This window comes from Arachis hypogaea, chromosome 14 (assembly GCF_003086295.3).
Source record: "Arachis hypogaea cultivar Tifrunner chromosome 14, arahy.Tifrunner.gnm2.J5K5, whole genome shotgun sequence".
In the NCBI taxonomy this organism is placed as follows: Eukaryota; Viridiplantae; Streptophyta; class Magnoliopsida; order Fabales; family Fabaceae; genus Arachis; species Arachis hypogaea.
In genome coordinates this window covers 55,471,128-55,477,585 of record NC_092049.1, presented here as the reverse complement: position 1 = coordinate 55,477,585, position 6,458 = coordinate 55,471,128, and the positions used below count along the sequence as shown (strand labels likewise).

At 35.9% G+C, this 6,458-nt stretch overlaps 1 non-coding gene across 1 annotated transcript; it reads right to left on the bottom strand.

The window, feature by feature from the left end:
• Nucleotides 1-2,904: 2,904 nt before the first annotated feature.
• On the bottom strand, nt 2,905-3,012 carry LOC112746241 (small nucleolar RNA R71). Its single transcript, XR_003174135.1, has one exon. It is a non-coding gene; the product is annotated as a small nucleolar RNA R71 (small nucleolar RNA).
• Between the last annotated feature and the right edge of the window lie 3,446 nt (nt 3,013-6,458).

The following is a 6,458-nucleotide window of genomic DNA, read 5'->3' as shown; positions in this document are numbered from 1 at the left end:
GTCAGAATGAAGGGGTGACCCGTGACAATCACCCACTATCTTCGTTACTCGCTTATCCAAGATCCGCGTGCCTGACAACCACAAGCGGTCTACATGATGTTCAACGTAGTCATTTGATGACAGCCAGAGTATATTCTCTTGGGTCTCTAATCGACGGACTGAGTCCAGAGGTTAGAACCTTCGTGGTATAGGCTAGAACCAATTGGCAGCATTCCTGAGATTCGGAAAGTCTAAACCTTGTCTGTGGTATTCCGAGTAGGATCTGGGACGGGATGACAGTGACGAGCTTCAAACTCGGGAATGTTGGGCGCAGTGACAGTGTGCAAAAGAATAGAGAGATCCTATTCCGATGCTAGTGAGAACTGACAGATGATTAGCCGTGCGATAGTTATACCTGGTATTTTTCATCCGAGATGAAAAATCCGACAGTTGGTTAGCCGTGCAGAAACCGTACTTGGTATTTTTCATCTGACAGGATCTTACAGCTTGCCATGGAAGAGAGCACGCATGATTGGAAGAAGACAATAGGAAAGCAGAGGTTCATAAGCAACAAAGCATCTCCAAATGCTTATCTGAAATTTCCACCAATGAATTACATAAGTATCTTATTTTATTTTACGTTATATTTATCCTTTTAATTATCAAAACCTCATTTGAATCCACCTGACTAAGATTTGCAGGATGACCATAGCTTGCTTCAAGCCGACAATCTCCATGGGATCGACCCTTACTCACGTAAGGTATTACTTGGACGACCCAGTGCACTTGCTGGTTAGTTGTGCGGAGTTGTAAACAGTGTGATCACAATTTCCCGCATCAAATTTTTGGCGCCGTTGTCGGGGATTCTTTGAGTTTGGACAACTGACGGTTCATCTTGTTGCTTAGATTGGGTAATTTTATTTTATGTTTAAGCTCTTTAGTTTTAATTTCGAAAAAAAATTTTAATAAAATCATAAAAACCAAAAAATTTTGTGTTTCTTGTTTGAGTCATGTGTCAAATTTTAAGTTTGGTGTCAATTGCATGTCTTAAATTGTTCTTAAATTTTCGAAAATTCATCGTGTTCTTTTTTGATCTTCAAGTTGTTCTTGTTGATTTTCTTTGTTTAATCTTATGATTTTCTTGTTTTGTGCTTTTCGTTGTTTTTCATATGCATTTTCGAATTCATAGTATCTAAACATTAAAAATTTCTAAGTTTGGTGTCTTGCATGTCTTTCTTTTCTTAAAAAAAAATTTTCAAAAATATGTTCTTGATGTTCATCTTGATCTTCAAACGTTCTTGGTATTCATCTTGACATTCAAAGTGTTCTTGCATGCATTATTTGTTTTGATCTTAAATTCTTATGTCTTGTGTCATTTTGTTGTTTTTCTCTTTCTTCATTAATTCAAAAAAATCAAAAATAATATCTTTCCCTTATTTCACTCATGAATTTCGAAAATTTTTAAAATTTAGTTGTTTCTTGTTAGTCAAGCCAAAATTTCAATTTAAAAATTCTATCTTTTCAAATCTTTTTCAAAATCAAATCTTTTTCATTTTTCTTTCATGTTTTTCGAAAATCATTCAAAATAAATTTTCAAAATATTTTTCTTAATTTTATTTCATATTTTCGAAAACATTACCAACAATTAATGTTTCGATTCAAAAAAATTTCAAGTTTGTTACTTTCCTATTAACAAAGGTTCAATATTTAGACTCTAGAATCATATCTTTTAGTTTCTTGTTAGTCAAGTCATCAACTTTAATTTTAAAAATCAAATCTTTTTAAATCTCTTTTTTAAATCTTTTTCAAAATAAATTTAAATCATATCTTTTTAAAATTCTAATTTCAAAATCTTTTTCTAACTTTCTATCTTTTCAAAATTTACTTTCAAATCTTTTTCAATTAACCACTTGACTTGTTTTAATTTAAAAAAAAAAGTTTACTATTTCTTATCTTTTTCCAAAGGAAATAAAAGCAAATTGAAAATTGCTTAACTACTTTTTCACATCTCATTTTCGAAAACAACTAACCACTTTTTCAAAATTCTTTTTAATTAACTAATTATTTTATATTCTAATTTTATTTTATTTCTTTTCTTAAATTTCGAATTCTAACTTACAATTAAATAAAAATAAAAATATTTTTCTTCTCCCTCTTCTTAAAATTCGAATACTCTCTCTCTCATCTCTTTCTATTTTTTTATTTATTTACTAACACTTCTCTTCTACTCATAATTCGAACCCTCTCCCCCACTCTGTGTTCGAATTCCGCTTATTTTCTCTCTACCTCATTCTTCTATTCTTCCATTCTTATACTCACATAAAGGAATCTCTATACTGTGACCTAGAGGATTCCACTTCTTTTCTGTTCTCTTCTTTTTCATATGAGTAGGAACAAGGATAAGGACATTCTTGTTGAAGCTGATTCTGAACCTGAAAGGACTCTGAAGAGGAAGCTAACAGAAGCTAAAGCATAACACTCTAGAGAGGACCTTACAGAAATTTTTGAAAAAGAAGCAGACATGGCAGCCGAACCCAACAACAATAGTGGAGATGCAAGGAAGATGCTTGGTGACTTTACTGCACCAACTTCCGACTTCTATGGAAGAAGCATCTCAATTCTTGCAATTGGAGCAAATAACTTTGAGCTTAAGCCTCAATTAGTTTCTCTAATGCAGCAGAATTGCAAGTTTCATGGACTTCCATTGGATGATCCTCATCAGTTCTTAGCTGAATTCTTGCAAACCTGTGACACTGTTAAGACCAATGGGGTTAATCCCGAGGTCTACAGACTTATGCTTTCCCCTTTGCTGTAAGAGACAAAGCTAGGATATGGTTGGACTCACAACCTAAAGAAAGTCTGAACTCTTGGGAAAAGTTGATCAATGCTTTCTTGGCTAAATTCTTTCTACCTCAAAAGATGAGCAAGCTTAGAGTGGAAGTCCAAACCTTCAGACAGAAGGAAGGTGAATCCCTCTATGAAGCTTGGAAAAGATACAAGCAATTGATCAGAAAGTGTCCTTCTGACATGCTTTCAGAATGGAGCATCTTATGTATATTCTATGATGGTCTATCTGAATTGTCCAAGATGTCATTGGACCACTCTGCTGGTGGATCTCTTCATCTGAAGAAAACACCTGTAGAAGCCCAGGAACTCATTTAAATGGTTGCAAATAACCAGTTCATGTATACTTCTGAAAGAAATCCTGTGAATAATGGGATGACTCAGAAGAACGAAGTTCTTGAGATTGATACTCTGAATGCCATATTGGCTCATAACAAAATATTGACTTAGCAAGTCAATATGATTTCTCAGAATCTGACTGGAATGCAAGCTGTATCTGGCAGTACTAAAGAAGCTTCCTCTGAAGGAGAAGATTATGACCCTGAGAATCCTGGAATGGAAGAAGTGAATTACATGGGAGAATACTATGGAAATACTTACAATCCTTCATGGAGGAATCATCCTAACTTCTAATAGAAGGATCAACAGAAGCCTCAACAAGGTTTCAATAATAATAATGGTGGGAGAAATAAGTTTGGCAATAGCAAGCCTTCTCCATCATCTTCTCAGCAATAGACAGAGAATTCTAAGCAGAGCCTCTCTGACTTAGCAACTATAGTCTCTGATCTATCTAAGACCACTCTCAATTTCATGACTGAAACAAGGTCCTCTATCAGAAATTTGGAGGAACAAGTGGGTCAGCTGAGTAAAAGAGTTCCTGAAATCCCTCCTAGTACTCTTCTAAGCAATACAGAAGAGAATCCAAAGAGAGAGTGTAAGGCCATCAATATAGCCAAAGTGGCCGAACCTATGGAGGAGGAAGAGGCAGTGATTTCCAATGAGGAAGACCTCAAGGGACGTCCACTGACCACTAAGAAGTTCCCTAATGAGGAACCAAAGGAATCTGAGGCTCATACAGAGACCATAGAGATTCCACTGAACTTACTGTTGCCATTCATGAGCTCTAATGAGTATTTCTCCTCTGAAGAGGGTGAAGATATTGTTGAAGAGCAAGTTGCTCAGTATCTAGGAGCAATCATGAAGCTGAATGCCAAGTTATTTGGTAATGAGACTTGGTAGGATGAACCTGCATTGCTCATCAATGAACTGGATGCCTTGGTTCAACTGAAATTAACTTAGAAGAAACCGAATCCCGGAAAGTTATTAATACCCTATACCATAGGCACCATGACCTTTGAGAAGGCTCTGTGTGACCTGGGGTCAGGAATAAACCTCATGCCACTCTCTGTAATGGAGAAACTAGGGATCTTTGAGGTACAAGCTGCAAAAACCTCGTTAGAGATGGCAGACAAATCGATGAAATAGGCTTATGGACTTGTAGAGGATGTCTTAGTGAAGGTTGAAGGCATGTACATCCCTGCTGACTTCATAATCCTAGACACTGGGAAGGATGAGGATGAATCCATTATCCTTGGAAGACCATTCCTAGCCACAGCAAGGGCTGTGATTGATGTGGACTGAGGAGAGTTAGTCCTTCAATTGAATGAGGACTACCTTGTGTTTAAGGCTCAATGATCTTCTTCTGTAACCATGGAGAGGAAGCATGAAAAGCTTCTCTCAACACAGAGTAAAACAGAGCCCCCACACTCAACTTCTATGTTTGGTGTTTGGAGGCCACGATTAAGCTCCGAATCTCTGTGAAGCTCTCTAAGAGCTCACTATCAAGCCATTGACATTAAAGAAGCGCTTATTGGGAGGCACTCCAATGTTATTTAATTATATGTATTTTTTATAGACATTTGTTTTCCATTCCCATGTTATGCTTTCTTTAGGTTGATGATCATGTGGAATCATAAAAACAGCTGCGGAATTAAAATGAAATAAAAAACAGCATCAAAAACAGCACACCCTGGAGGACAGGCTTACTGGTGTTTGATAGCAGAATGGGCGTTTAACACCCATGCAGGCAGCATTCTGGGCGTTAAATGCCAGAATAGGCAGTATTTTGGGCGTTTAACGCCAGAAATGGCAGCATTCTGGGCGTTCAGAAAAACGCCCAGTAAAGAAGGATTCCTGGCATTTAACGCCAGCCAGGGTATCTGGCTAGGTGTTAAATGCCCAAAGAGGCAGTCAAGTGGGCATTAAACGCCAGAATGGATAGCATTATGGGCGTTTAACGACAAGATGACACAAGGGAGGTAATTTTGTTTCCAATTCGATTTTTTTCAATTTTTCATGTTTTAAATCATGATTTCTTTGCGTCAAACATATTTTAAACGTTCATCTTTCAATTTCTATTTTCAAATATTAATAATCATTCCAATTATTTTTAATTCTCTTTTTAATTCATTTCAATTCCTTCTAAAACGTTTTCAAAACTTACATATCTTTTCAAATTCTTTTCAGCTCTTTTTAATTTTTCTTGTATACTGTAATAAGTTTTCAAAATTAATTGCATCATTCTTTTTCTACTCCCTTCTATCTTATTTTGCTCGAGGACGAGTAAACCTTTTAAGTTTGGTGTGGAAAAAGCTTTGCTTTTTGTTTTTCCATAATCATTAATGACACCTAAGGCCAGAGAAACCTCTAGGAAGAGGAAAGGGAAGGTAGTTGCTTCCAACTCTGAGTCATGGGAGATGGAGAGATTCATCTCAAAAGCCCATCACTAGAAAGATGATGTAGCAAACAAGAGAGCCCACTCATGGACTTCAACAAGAGCTATGAGGGAAGAGCAACAAGGGCAAGAAAGAGATATTGAGGAGCTCAAGCACTCCATAGGATCTTCAAGAGGAAGAACTAGCCACCGTCACTAAGGTGGACCCGTTCTTTAATTTCCTTGTTCTTATTTTTCTGTTTTTTTCGTTTTTATGCTTTATGTTTTGTCTATGTTTTTGGCTTTATTACATGATCATTAGTGTTTAGAGTCGATGTCTTAAAGCTATGAATGTTCCATGAATCTTTCACCTTTTTTAAATGAAAAATGTTTTCTGAAAAAGAAAAAGAAGTATAGGAATTTCGAATTCTATCTTGAAAATAGTTTAATTATTTTGATGTGGTGGCAATACTTTTTGTTTTCTGAATGAATGCTTGAACAGTGCATATTTTTTATAGTGAAGTTTATGAATGTTAAAATTTTTGGCTCTTGAAAGAATAATGAAAAAAGAGAAATGTTATTGATAATCTGAAAAATTATGAAATTGATTCTTGAAGCAAGAAAAAGTAGTGAAAAATACAAAGCTTGCGAAAAAAGGGCGAAAAATAAAGAAAAAGAAAGAAAAAGAAAAAGCAAGAAGAAAAAGCCAATAACCCTTTAAACTAAAAGGAAAGGGTAAAAAGGATCCAAGACTTTGAGCATTAATGGATAGGAGGGCCCAAAGGAATAAAATCCTGGCCTGAGCGGCTAAATCAAGCTGTCCCTAACCATGTGCTTGTGGCGTGAAGGTGTCAAGTGAAAAGCTTGAGACTGAGCGGTTAAAGTCATAGTCCAAAGCAAAAAGACTGTGCTTAAGAAATCT